The 15071-nt window shown below is 38.0% G+C and overlaps 1 long non-coding RNA gene across 2 annotated transcripts in view; it reads left to right on the top strand.

The window, feature by feature from the left end:
- The first annotated feature begins 9057 nt into the window (after positions 1–9057).
- Positions 9058–15071, top strand: part of LOC144317337 (uncharacterized) — a 161388-nt gene continuing 155374 nt past the window's right edge. For both annotated transcript variants that reach the window (XR_013383304.1, XR_013383305.1), the window contains exon 1: positions 9058–9134. This is a non-coding gene — a long non-coding RNA (uncharacterized LOC144317337). The remainder of the gene's footprint in view (positions 9135–15071) is intronic.

The following is a 15071-nucleotide window of genomic DNA, read 5'->3' as shown; positions in this document are numbered from 1 at the left end:
TATTTATAATACTAGTAATAAGAATATAAAACAGAATAGGCTGGATTATTTCAAAAGAAATGAGTGGTCACAAAATATCAGTGAATCACAATAGCAAATGTTTATTGCTTGATCACACTACAAGTTAATTACAGATGAGTTCTGACCTTGCCCTGCTGCTGTCACTGGGAGGTCCAGGCTGATAAAGCAGCTTCTCCCTGGAATACCACCAGAGGGAAATCAAAAATCATGACAAGGTACATCTTGGGTCTTAAAATGTTGATCTAGGAGTAAAACCTGTCCTTTCTGCTAATTTTTCATTGGCCAAAGCAAATCATAAGGCTGTCTGAATCAGTGAAACAGGGAAGTACATTGTTGCTACGGAGAGGCTCAGGAGATATTTGGGGATAACAAGATAGCCCATCAAAATAGATAGCATTTAATTAATTATTCTGAACTCCACTTATAAGACTGACACATTTAATACTCATCAGAGTTCTGTTGGGTATATATTAGGTTTTTCTTGTAGATAGGCAATAATGAGTTTGAAGAATTTTGTTCAGGTTTAAAAAGTGGTCTGGGTTGGGATTGGAACTGGATTTTTTTCTGATTCCAAATGTCCTCTCTGCTTAAGTTTTTTGTACAGTGTGTTTTCATAAGCTTTCTGGGATACGGAGGGGGTTGAGTATTTAAACAGGCTGATGAAAAGCTGAATGATCCACATTACCAGTTAAGTGTTAGGAAAATCCAATTTGATGGTAGTGAGTTTTCTCACTACTTTTGTGTAAGGAACCAATCGCCAATAGGCCAAAGTACCTGGAAATGACCCAATGATTTTCTCTCCTTGGCAACTAATTAGCCTGTAGCCTGGGGACACTTGTGATAGGTGTTCCTAAAACCAATTAAAAGGGGGATCAACTAGGATAACTGAAAAAAGGCAAACCAGATTTGTGAAATATAAAAATTATGTACATAATAGATTACATATGACAACTAAGAGGTATTAAAGTTAAATCTATGAATTGCCTTCGTATTTTTTTAAGGTGCCATCATTTTATGTATGAAAATAGAACTTTAATAAGCTATGAACTTCATAGTCTAACCAATTACCACAGTGCTTAAAACCATTTTGGGTTATTGTATAGGCAGCTTTCATTTTCTAGGTGTCATTTCCCTTCATGTACAAAATTACTCCTGCTTCCCATTATCACACTCCGGTTAATTTCTTAAGGCACCACTAAGTGTATATTAAGGCAACATATTGGAGAAATACTGAAACCCAATTATATACCCGTGCTTGTGGTGAATCTGGATGTGAAAGAAACTCTGCCTTCTTGGAGCTAAGAAGTCCACTGCAGTGACTTAATTTACAAAATTTGCAAAGATATTTATGTAATTAGTATCAAATCCTGGCAGCATTAAAGCATTTTGGCAACACTCTTCACCTGCTGTCCTGAGTCTGACAGAAAGTAACATGCAAATTCATTCACTTCAACTTCAGTATTAATTTGTGGACTGAATGGTTGTATTTCTCCTGATATTCATATGTTGAAATCCTATCCCCTGCCTTCATGTGATGGTATTGAGAGGTGGGCCTTGAGAAGGTAACTGATGTTACCTGATAACTGATGAGGGAGGAGCCCTCATGAATGGGACTGGTGTCTTAATAAGAGAGACCCAAGTTGTCTAGTTTTCTTTTCCCCATGTGAGAATACAAGAAGTTGCAACCTGGAAGAGGGCTCTCACCAAAACTTAACCATCCTGGAACTCTGATTTCAGCCTTCAAAACTGTGAGAAATAAATTTGCTTATAGAGTATTTCGTTACAGCTGCCCAAACTAAGATCTATGATTTAACCTACACTACATAGAAGGTAGATATTTGTTAGTCTTGATAATTGCTTATACCTAGATAATTCTATACCAGAGATTTAGAAATCTATCAGAATTGAAAACTTCTGTATTTAAGCTTATAATTTTTGAAGGCTTCAAATTTCCTCATGAAATTAAAATTACATTTAATAATGATTGAATGTTGCCATGAAATTTGAAATGTAGTTATAAGTAAACATAAATACTGGAAAGTATCTTTTGTTAATTAAAGCTTTGACTTGTCATGAGAACTGAAAATTATGTTACTAATAGACTTCTTTCAAAGTCTGTGAAAATGGTACTATCCAGTTAACCTTACTATAATAAAAAGATGTACATTCTCTGGTTTCCAGGATATATGACCATATATTCTCATGCTTGAATATCTTGAAGCACACTGTGAAGCTTAGCATAAAGTAACAGACCCTCAAACAGGTGGATAACATAATTTTCTTTTTCCTAATGTATAACAGAATCTAAATTGCATCTTGCCTTCATTTGAAACCCAACCATTTGGTTATGGTAAACTGCCTTGATGGGAAGTTTATCTTAAGACTTATGTAATCTTTGCCCCTTGTGTATCATGATATTTGGGGAATATATTTTCTGGGGATAACATATGGTGGAACAATCTTTCAGGTTACCTGTTGTGACCCTGAGTTTGCATTATGGGGGGAAATATGCTTCCAATTAACATTGTCCTGTGGGGATGCTATTCTTTATGAATTCAGGGTGAAGAATAGCTAAGGAGTCTGGTCTGTGTCTGACAGCTGGTGCAAAGCACCTTGAATCAATAAAACTCTTATTAATTCCATGCTAAGTACTTTCTATTGGTTCACATGGACATGATTCTACAAAGAACTGTAGATTTGAAAACCTCTAGTACAGGTTATCTTTCAGAACAATGCCAGTATTCCTGAAAAAAGGCCTAGATACTGACAAAAATGACATCAAGTAAATACCTCCACATCAGCAGTTTATAGTCAGTGTTTTAAGTGCTTTGAGGGTTACAAAGAAGTTTAAAGACCTAATTATTTCCTTAAATGATGTTCTAGGTCTTGTTTTCTAGAAATTTTAAGGCTATATAGACTAGGGCTTATCAAAATTCCTCTCAAAATACGAATTCAGTTTCTGTTGAAAATGATCCAACCATTTACAAATGATCTAGCTTGTGCCCAGTATAATGCTAAAACTATTAAACATCCCGTGGAGTCAAATAAAATTTAATTAGAGGAGGGTTTATTTTTCCTTACTATTCTCTAAGCTTTCAGATTGTTTCATATTCAGTTTTTTTATTCCAGGGCAAAACAGGACAACACATAAGTCATAACTATTTAGCCTTCATTATACATCTCTAGTTTGTTATTATGCCCTATTGGTTTTCTGGAACATATTCTATTTCATCCTCTAATTCAGATCTGAGAATCCAGATCCAAAGAAACAATTTGCTCTTGATATCATTACTACAGCCCCTCACCTTCAGTAGAATATCAACTTTATGGCCAATAATGGGGAAGGAATTGACCATCCATTCCTTTTTCCCCATTACAAGAATCTCAAGGTTATTTATTTATTTATTTATTTATTTATTTATTTATTTAAAATATCTTGTTCTCATTCCTAATATTCCCTAATAGCTAGTCAACAAGAAGAAAACTCTATAACTCTTTTTTTGTATTTCATTAGTCATTAAGGATCTGGGTGGTGTTTGGTAACATTTTATTGAAATGACATTATATGACACGATTCTTGTTTAGTAATTTAGTCATTTTAAAATTTCGGTCTTTTACTGAACAAATACATAGGTGCAGAGTGATTACTGTGTCTTAAGCACTGAGCACATGGTTGTAAAAGAGCTTTGAGGCTACAAATATAATTCCCAATTATCTGCCCAGCTGAAATCATTTTATATGATTTATAAGCACTCCATTAACCAACTTGTGTCCATACATTCATATTCCCCCATTTTCCCCTTTGCCGCCTTGAGCTTTCCACATGCCTCATGCCCCTTCCTTGCAAAGGATCTTTACACTTGCTGTTCCTTTCGCATGAAATAGTCTTTTCTCTTTTATTTAGCACCATAATTTTTTTAGACTTCACCTCACAAATTATGTTTTATGGATGGACACATTGGGCAAGGTCATATCTTCTATACACAGCTAGAAAAAAGATGGGTTTCTTCTTTATAGCACTTATCACAAGTACAATTGTCGCTTTGATTTCCCCCTCTAGATAGTTCTATAAGGACCTATGGCTGATTTTACTCATAGTTACATCTCTAGCACATCATACAACCTGGCCCCTATTTGGCCTGGCTGACAGTTGCTTTCCCAGGATCCAGTCTCACTTCTGTACATAAAATTATGATTTTATTTAGGGTAACAATATGCTCAAGAGAAATGCTTGAATTCCCTGACTCTCTAACAACTAAGTATAGTGATGACACAATTCTGGCTAATGACTGGGAAGACTAGAATTTTCCTGATAAAGAGACAGATGTAGCAAGACTGCTGTTGCCCTCATTTCTGACCTTGAATGTGAATGTAAAGATTGGATCTATACAAGCTATTTTGAGACCAGAGGAAACCAGCAGAAAGATGAAGAAAACATACTTTCATCATGGTGAAGCAGAAATATTAGCATTACAGTGTTGTGGTCACTTACATAGACAGGACAGCCCTCCACCCAAAGTTGGTTCAAATATTGAGACTGAGGATGCTTCTATATAATACACCAAAATGTGAAGAGGTATATTGCTCACATTTTGAATCTTTTTGAGAAGACCAGAGAAGATATACAAGCAGATATAAAGATGGTTTGTGCAAAGAAGAAAGGGGATGATTGGCCCTGGATTTTATTCTGGCTAGGCGGTAGGGCCAAGGTGGAGGTTCTTACAGTTTGAACTTACTTGCTGGTGATTGCATGGTTTAAACTTCCTCACAAGCAACAATGGTAGGTGCACCCGGGCTTTCCTCTCAACTTGCCCATATGTGGTAGGGAAGGCTGGGGGAGATTTAAAAGCTGTCAGTGGTTACATGCCAAAAGGGAGTCAGACATTTTATTACATAGAGCATAGATCAGTAACCGCATCCATGTACTCCTCCATGCTTGTCACGAGCAGGCAGTCAAAATCCTAAGCATACAATAGGTGCTGAAAAAATAAATGCTTTGTATTCATCTTTGAGGTATAATTGAACTATAATGTGTTCCAAGTATATAACTTAATGATTCAGTATTTTATATATTAAAATTATCACAATAAATCTAGTTAACATCTGTCACCATAATTATAAAAATTTTTCCTTGTGGCTTTTAAGATTATTAGCAACTTTCAAAGATAGAATACAGCATTAACTATAGTCACAAAGTTGTACTGCATCTCTCACTTTTTTTTTTTTTTAGATTTTATTTGAGAGACAGAATGAGTGAGCGCATAGGTGGGAGAAGGGGCAGAGGGAGAGGGACAAGCAGACTCGGGGTGAGGCAGGGAGCCCCATGCCAGGCACTATCCTACGACCCTGGGATCACAACCCAAGCCAAAAGCAGAAGCTTAACAGATTGATCCACCCAGGTACCCCTCTGTGATTTAAAACTAAAAATTTGTACCTGTTTTGCCTACCTATCTATCCCCTCCATCCTCACTTCTGGGAATCGCCCATGTGTTAGCTGTATCTAAGAGCTAGTCTTTATTTTTTAATTCTTTCAAGATTCTACATATGAGGTCATGTGACATTTTTTCTTTATTTCATTTAGCATAATGCCCTCAAGGGCCATCCTTGTAACAAATAGCAAGATTTCATTCTGTTTTATGGCTAAATGATATTTCATCATATATACATATATAAATACACATATATACATACATACATATATGTTCAAGTATTTCTAAATCATATCCACATAAGCATATCATCTTTATCCATTCATGTGTCAATGGATACTTAGGTTGTTTCCCTTTCTTGGCTATTGTAAATAATGTTGCAATAAACATATTTCAAGTTAGTTTTTGTTTCCTTCAGATAAATACTCAGAAATAGAATTGTTTAACTATATGGTAGGTCTCTTTTTAGTTTGTGAGGAACCTCCATACTGTTTACCATAGTGGCTGTGCTAGCTTACATTCCCACTAATGATGCATAATGGTGGCCTTTTCTCTATATTTTCACCAAAGCTTGACTTTTTGATCAACATTTTAACATGTGGGAGGTGATACCTCCTTATGGTTTTGGTTCATATTTCCCTTATGCTTAGTGATGTTGAGCATCTTTTCATGTACCTATTGACTATTTGTATGTCTTCCTTGGAAAAGTATCTATTCAGATCTTCCCCTCTTTTAAAACAGATTGTGTGGTTTCTTGCTATTGAGTTGTAGGAATTGATCTATTTTGGATTTTAACCTTTAACAGATACCGGATTTGGGAATATTTTCTAATCAAGTTCTTTCATTTTGTTGTTGATTTTCTTAGACTTGCAGAAACTTTCTAGTTTGATGTAGTCCCACCTGTTTTTTTAGTTGTCATTGTTGCCTTTGCTTTTGCAGTAAAATCTTAAAAAACAAACAAACAAAAACCTCACCAACACCAATGTCAAAGAATTTACTGCCTAGGGTTTTTTTCTGAGAATTTTATGGTTTCTGCTCTCATATTCGAGTTTTTAAGCCATTTTGACTTTATTTTTGTATATGGTATAAGGAAGTCGTCCAGTATCATTCTTTTGCATGTAACTGTCCAGTATTCCCACCATCATTTATTGAACAGATTCTGATACTTCAAACTCTGTTCTTTCTTTTTTTAAAAGATGTATTTATTCATGAGATACACAGACTGAGAGAGGCAGAGACATAGGCAGAGGGAGAAGCAGGCTTCCCACAGGAAGCCTGATGCAGGCCTCGATCCCAGATCCCAGGATCATGACCTGAGCCAAAGGCAGGAGGCCAACTGCTGAGCCACCCACACATCCCCAAACTTTATTCTTTCAAGATTGCTGACTATTCAGGATCTTTTGTGGTTCTATACACATTTTATAATTTCTTTCTATGTTGCATTTCTTGAAAAATGCTATTAGAATTAATGGAGAGTCCACTGAATCTGCACATTACTTTGGGTATTATGGACATTTTAAGATTCTTTCAATCCATGGTCATAAATATCTTCCTACTTATTTGTGTCTTCAATTTCTCATCAATGTCTTAAAGTTACCATTGTAGAAGTCTTTCACCTTCTTGGTTAAATTTGTATCTGAGGTGTATTTTTTTAATTTAAATTTTAGTTAATAGTACAATGTTAGTTTCAGGTGTAGAATTTAGTGATTCGTCGTTTACACATAATACATAGTACTCATCACACCAAGTATTGTTTATGCAATTTTAAGTGGAATTCTCTCAATTTTTTCTCATACCTTGTTAGTGTAGAGAAATGTAAAAGATTTCTATATATTTATTTTTGTATACTGCAACTTTACTGAATTTATCAGTTCCAGTAGTTTTTATGGTGAGGCTTTAGAATTTTCTATATATCATGTCATATGCAAATAGTAATAGTCTTCTTTCTTTCCAATTTAGATACTTTTTCTTGCCTCATTGTTCTTGCTAGGACTTCTAATAGTATGTTGGAGGTCATAGTGACCAAAAGGTCAGAGTGAGCATCCTTATATTGTTACCAATCTTAGAGGAAAGGCTTTTAGCCTTTTCACTGAATATGATGTTGTGAGCTTATAATATATGGCCATTAGTGAGTTGGAGTATGTTCCTTCCATGCCCACTTTGTTGAAAGGATTTTTTTATTATTTTATTGTAAATACATATGAAACTATGTCAAATGTTTTTTCCTGCGTATCTTGGGATGATCATGAGATTTTTAACCTTCATTTTGTTAATGTATCATGTTGATTGACTTGCAGATGAATCATCATTCCTGCATCCCCAAAATCCCACTTGATCATGTTATGATGCTTTTAATGTATTGTTAAACTTGGTTTGCCAATATTTGTTAAGGATATTTGTTTCTATGTTCATGAGGAATCTTGGCATGTAATTTTTTGTTGTCCTTGTCTGGTTTTGGTATCAGGGTAATGCCACCCTTGGAAAATGAATTTGAAAGTACTCCCTTCTCTCTCTCTCTCTTTCTTTCTCTCTCTTTTTCGGAAGAGTTTGAGAAGTATTAATATTCTTAATTCATCTTTGAATGTTTGGTAGAATCCACAAGTGAAGCTGTCTGGTCCTGGACTTTTGTTTGTTGGAAAGCTTTTAATTACTGCTCAATCTCCCTATCACTAATTAATCTATTCATATTTCCTATATACTCATGATATACTCTTATAAAATTGTATAGGGGGACACCTGGGTGGCTCAGTGGTTCAGTGTCTGCCTTCAGCTCAGGGCATGATCCCGGGATGGAGTCCCACATCAGGCTTCCTGCATGGACCCTGCTTCTCCCTCTGTTTATGTCTCTGCATCTCTCTCTGTCTCTCATGAATAAATAAAATATTTTTTTAAAAATGTCTAGGTCTTAACTATATCTTTATGTCATTTAATTTATTGGTATATATTTATCCATTGGTATATATTTATCTTATAATGCTTTGTATTGCTTTGGTATCAGTTGTAATATCTTTGTTACTGATTTTTATTTGAGCCTTCTTTTTTCAAGTATGTCTAGCTGAGGGTGTGTCAGTTTATCTTTTTAAAGAACCAGCTCTTGGTTTCATTTTTTTGTGTGTGTGTTTTTATTCTCCACTTCATTTATAAATACTTGTTAAAGGTCGGAAAAATCAATGAAAATTTATAAGGTATGCAAAGGCCTAGACTTTCAGAGTTGTAAATTTTATATTATTCTGTATATACTATGTCTTTTAACTTGGGCATTGTAACAAAGAACTAAAGACAGGTAATAAGTAAATTTACAAAATGGTACATGGTTGTCTACACATGCTAGAGTTTGAGGCCAGGTAGCGAGTCAAATCAAATGAAGTAATTTGGAGCCATTATGACAGAGACAGATAAAGGTTGGCACAGAAACAGGCAAGTATATAGGAGTATATAATGGATCTAAAATTAAGATGAAGTTTTCCTAGATTTTTTTTTCTCGTGTTTGATTTCTAATTTCAAAGTGTGTGATCAGAAAACATGCGTGGTATGACTTCACCTTTTTTGAATTTATGGAGTTTTGTTTTGTGACCTAATATGTGATCTGTTCTGGAGAATGTTCTCTGTGTACTTGAAAAGAATGTGGGGGGGAGGTAGGGCGAGCAGGGGCCTCCGCTCATCCGGTCCCACCAACTCACCTAGGTAACTTCCAAATCATCCTGAACACCTACAAATTCGACCTGAGATTTAAAGAGAAAACAGAAAGCTACGCAGAGAAGGGTTTGCACTTCTAACAAAGTAGGAAGGAGGGGGAAAAAAAATCAAGTGGGGGAGGGGCCCCGGGAGGAGCCAGCTAAGGCCTGCAGGGAAAGTCCCCAGGACAGGAGAGCCCAGCCCTGGGGAAGCAGGAACTTTCAAAATCCACACCGGATTCTTCCCGGAGGGAAAGGTGCTCAGCAGGGAACTCGGGCAGGACCACAGGAGGGGCGGTGGGGCCGTCAGGTGCCTGGGTCACTAACAGAGGAGGTACACCCGGAGAGAGTGCCCCACACTGCAGATGGAGCTCGGTAAAGGGCTGGAGCGCCCGGCGGCGGGGCCTCGGGGAGAAGCCGGGGGTCAGGCGGGGGCTCTGGGCAGAGGGGGCTGCTCCCTGCTGCCTTCTGGAGCCGCGGCCTCGGGAGCACGATTCCAGCAGCGCAGGCCCCAGATCCCAGAGCGCTGGGGGACACAGCCCAGGATCCTGCGCTCTCCCGGGACAGGCAGAGGCTGGGAGGACACAGGACCGTGAGGACACTCCTGCCGCTGGGCCCCCCAAACTGTGCAGGTCAGCGCCCCCTGCCGCTCCTGGAGCACCTAGGCCATTGCAGACTGGGAGACTGTGGTAGTTACTGCGGGAGCTGACTCCAGGGCTGGAGAGCTGGCTACCGCCAGTGGGGTTGTCCCTCCTGGTGTCACTGTGCCTGGGAGAGGCAGGGCTGCCAGGGAACACGGGCCTCACGAGGTAACCAGCTCCCACTGACCCTGGCACCCGGCATGGGGGGTTGGGGCAGCTCCCCCAGGTGCACACACCTGAGAGCACAGCAGCCCCTCCCCCAGAAGACCAGCTAGAAGGACAGGGGAAGAGCAGGTTCTGGACCCAGCAGCGCTGGAAAGCTCCAGGGGAAGTCGAGGGATTTACAGTATATAGAACCAGAGGATACCCCTTCATTTTCCCCTCTTTTTCCAGTACAACTCGTTTTTATCAGACTAAAATTTTCCATTTTTTTTCTTTTTCCACCTTAACTACAATATTTTACCACCTCTTCATTTTTAAGTCTCTTCCTTTTTGTCTTTTAGATTTCTACAATTACAGGTATTAGATATATTTTCCACTTTTAGGTTCCCTTCAACATACTCAATTTTGGAAGGTATACAAGATATGTTTTTTTATTTTGTGTTTGTTTTCTCTGCCTCATTTGTTTTACAATGGTGGAAGTTGATACCTTCTAAAACATGACCAGCATGCACCCAGAACCAAGTGGTATATCGTGCTGGTTCATTCTGTGAGATTATATTCTCTCTTCATTCCCATTCTGCCCCCTCTTCTATCGCATTTAGGTTTTGGTGGTCAATGGTGGGGCTTTCTACTCGTATTTCTGGTTTATATAAATTTGGGACTGAGCATCTTTTAACATACAGAACAATATACTCAGAACCAAGAGGATTACCCTCTAGGATCCTCAGGTAGACTACATTCTCCCTCCACTACAACTTGATTACCACCACCGTCTCCCTGTCACCCCTTCCTTGTTTTCTTTTTTTTTTTTTTCTGATTTTTTTTCTCTTTCTCTCTCTCTTTTTTTTTTTTCTTCTTTGGGATTCTTGGGCTTTTATTTTTTACTACTTTGTTTTAAAATTTTTTCGCTTTAGTGGTACTTTTGTTTTATTTTGTTCTGGCTTTGTTTTCATTTTCTGGGCTCTGACCTCGTCAGAATCATCTAGGGTGAAATTTACTTAGGTCATGGTTGATATTCTTGACTCAGCCCACTCCTACAGCCACTCTGCGCTGAGCAAAATGACTAGAAGGAAGAACTCCCCACAAAAGAATCAGAAACTGTACTCTCTGCCACAGAGTTACAGAATTTGAATTACAATTCGATGTCAGAAATCTGATTGAGAAGCACAATTATAAAGCTACTGGTGGCTCTGGAAAACAAAGGATTCAAGAGGCTTCATGACTTCAGAATTTAGATCTAATCAGGACAAAATTAAAAATCAGTTGAGATGCATTCCAAACTAGAGGTCTTAATGACAAGGGTTAATGAAGTAGAAGAGTGAGCAACATAGAAGAGAGGTTCACAGCAAGGAAGGGAATTGAGGAAAAAGAAAGACTATGAGGAAAGGGTAAGGAAAATGATAGCCTCAGAAGGAAGAATCTACATATAATTCAGGTGTCAGAGGGCACCGAGAGGGACAGAGGACCAGAAAGCATATTTGAACAAATCATAGCTTAGAACTTCCCTAATTTGGGGAGGGAGATAGAGAGATCCAGGAGATAGAGAGGTCCCCTCCCCCCCCCCCAAAATCAATAAAAACCATTCAACACCTTGACATTTAATAGTGAAACTTGAAAATTCCAAAGATAAAGATAAAATCCTTAAAGCAGCAAGAGACCAGAGATTCCTAACTTACATGGGGAGAAATATTAGATTAACAGCAGACCTCTCCACAGAGACACAGCAGGCCAGAAAGGGATGGCAGGATGTATTCAGGGTCCTAAACTAAATGAGAAGAATATGCAGCCAAGAATACTATATCCAGCAAGGCTCTCATTCAGAATAGAAGGAGAGATAAAGAGCTTCCAAGATAGGCAGAAACTGAAAGAATATGTGACCACAAAACCAGCTCTGCAATAAATATTAAGGGGGACCCTGTAAAAGAGAGAGGAAGCCCAAATAAATAATCCACAAAAACAGGGACTGAATAAGTATTGCAATGAGACTAAATTCATATCTTTCAATAATTACTCTGAATGTGAATGGCCTAAATGATCCCCCAAAAGATGCAGGGTTTTGGACTCAATAAAAAAGCAAGACCCATCTATTTGCTGTCTACAAGAGACTCATTTTAGACCTAAGGACACTTCTAGCCTGAAAATGAAGGGTTGGAGAACCATTTACCTTTCAAATGGTCCTCAAAAGAAAGCTGGGGTAGCAATCCTCATATCAGATAAATCAAAGTTTATCCCAAAGACTATAGTAAGGGATGAAGAGGGACACTATATCATACTTAAAGTCTTTCCAACAAGAAGATCTAACAATCATGAATATTTATGCCCCTAATGTGGTAGCTGCCAAGTAGATCAATCAATCAATAGCCAAAGTAAAGAGATACTTAGATAATAATACACTAATAGGAGACTTCAACATGACACTTTCTGCAAATGACAGATATTCTATGCACAACATCACCAGAGAAACAAGGGCTTTAAATGATAAACTGGGTCAGATGTATTTCACAGATATATACAGAACTTTGCATCTGAATGCAACTGAATACACATCCTTCTCAAGTGCACATGGAACTTTCTCCAGGATAGATCATATACTGGGTCACAAATAAGGTCTCAACCAATATCGAAAGATTGGGATTGTCCCCTGCATATTTTCAGACCACAATGCTTTGAAACTAGAACTCAATCACAAGAAGAAATTTGGAAGAAACTCAACACGTGGAGGTTAAAGAGCATCCTACTAAAAGATGAATGGGTCAGCGAGGAAATTTGGGAAGAAGTAAAAAGATTCATGGAAACTAATGAAATGATGATACAACCATTCAAAATTTTTGGGATACAGCAAAAGCAGTACTAGGAGGGAAATACATCACAATACAAGCATCCCTCAAAAAATTGGAAAAAACTCAAATATACAAGCTAACCTCACATCTTAAGGAACTGGAGAAAAAATGGGAAAGAAAAAAAAAAACTTACACCAAGGAGAAGAGTGATAATAAAGATTGAAGCAGAACTCAATGAAATAGAGACCAGAAGAACAGTAGAACAGATCAACAAAACCAGGAGTTGGCTCTTTGAAAGAGGTAATAAGATAGAGAAACCATTAGCCAGCCTTATTAAAAAGAAAAAAAGACTCAAATTAATAAAATCATGAATGAAAGAGGAGAGATCACCACCAATACCAAGGAAATACAAGCAATTTTTAAAACATTATGAGTAGGTATACGCCAATAAATTAGGCAATCTAGAAGAAATGGATGTGTTTCTGGAAACCCAAAAATTACCAAAACAGGAACAGGAAGAAATAGAAAACCTGAACAGGCCGATAACCAAGGAGGAAATTGAAGCAGTCATCAAAAAACCTCCCAAGACACAAGTCCAGGGCCAGATGGCTTCCCAGGGAAATTCTATCAAACGTTTAAAGAAGAAACAAAACCTATTCTACTAAAGCTGTTCCAAAGGATAGAAAGGGACAGAATACTTCCAAACTTGTTTTATGAGGCCAGCATCACCTTAATTCCAAAACCAGACAAAGACCCCACCGAAAAGGAGAATTATAGACCAATATCCCTGATGATCACAGATGCAAAAATTCTCAATGAGATACTAGCCAATAGGATCCAACAGTACATTAAGAAGTGAGATTTAAGGATCCCTGGGTGGCACAGCGGTTTAGCGCCTGCCTTTGGCCCAGGGCACAATCCTGGAGACCCAGGATCGAATCCCACGTCGGGCTCCCAGTGCATGGAGCCTGCTTCTCCCTCTGCCTGTGTCTCTGCCTCTCTCTCTCTCTCTCTCTCTCTCTCTCTCTGTGTGTGTGACTATCATAAATAAATTAAAAAAAAATTTAAAAAAAAAGAAGTGAGATTTATCCACTTCTTATCTATCCACAGTGACCAAGTGGGATTTATCCCCAGGATGCAAGGTTGTTTCAACACTCATAAAACAATCAACGGGATAGATCACATCAACAAGAGAAAAAAGAAGAACTATGTGTTCCTCTCAATAGATTCAGAGAAAGCATTTGACAAAATACAGCATCCATTCCTGATCAAAAGTGTAGGGATAGAGGGAACATTCCTCAGCATATGAAAAGCCATCTACGAAAAGCCCACAGCAAATATCATTCTCAATGGGGAAACACTGTGAGCCTTTCCCCTAAGATCAGGAACACGATTGGGATGTCCACTCTCACCACTACTATTCAACATAGTACTAGAAGTCCTAGCCTCAGCAATCAGACAACAAAAAGACATTAAAGGCATTCAAATTGGCAAAGAAGAAGTCAAACTCTCCATCTTCGCAGATGACATGAGCTATACAAAGAATACCCAAAAGACTTGGGTATTCTTTTACCCAGATTGCTAGAACTCATACAGCAGTTCGGCAGTGTGGCAGGATATAAAATCAATGCCCAGAAGTCAGTGGCATTTCTATATGCTAACAATGAGACTGAAGAAAGAGAAATTAAGGAGTCAATCGCATTTACAATTGCACCCAAAAGCATAAGATACCGAGGAATAAACCTAACCAAAGAAGTAAAGGATCTATACCCTGAAAACTACAGAACACTTCTGAAGAAAATTGAGGAAGACACAAAGAGATGGAAAAATATTCCATGCTCATGGATTGGCAGAATTAATATTGTGAAAATGTCTATGCTACCATGGGCAATTTACACGTTCAATGCAATCCCCATCAAAATATCAGGGACTTTCTTCAGAGAGTTGGAACAAATCATCTTTTAAGATTTGTGCAGAAACAGAAAATTCCCCGAATAACCAGGGTAATATTGAAAACGAAAACCATAGCTGGGGACATCACAATGCCAGATTTCAAGTTGTACTACAAAGCTTTATCATCAAGATAGTGTGGTAGTGGCACAAAAAGACACATAGATCAATGGAACAGAATAGAGAACCCAGAAATGGGCCCTCAACTCTATGGTCAACTAATATTCGACAAAGCAAGAAAGACTCTCCACTGGAAAAAGGACAGTCTCTTCAATAAATGGTGCTGGGAAAATTGGACAGTCACATGCAGAAGAATGAAACTAGATCATTCTCTTACACCAGACAAAGATAAACTCAAAAATGGATGAAAGATCTCAACGTGAGACAAGAATCCATCAAAATCCTAGAGGAGAA

The sequence above is a fragment of the Canis aureus genome, chromosome 7, assembly GCF_053574225.1.
Source record: "Canis aureus isolate CA01 chromosome 7, VMU_Caureus_v.1.0, whole genome shotgun sequence".
Classification (NCBI taxonomy): Eukaryota; Metazoa; Chordata; class Mammalia; order Carnivora; family Canidae; genus Canis; species Canis aureus.
The sequence above is the reverse complement of the archived record's forward strand: the minus strand, read 5'-3'. Positions and strand labels throughout refer to the sequence as shown.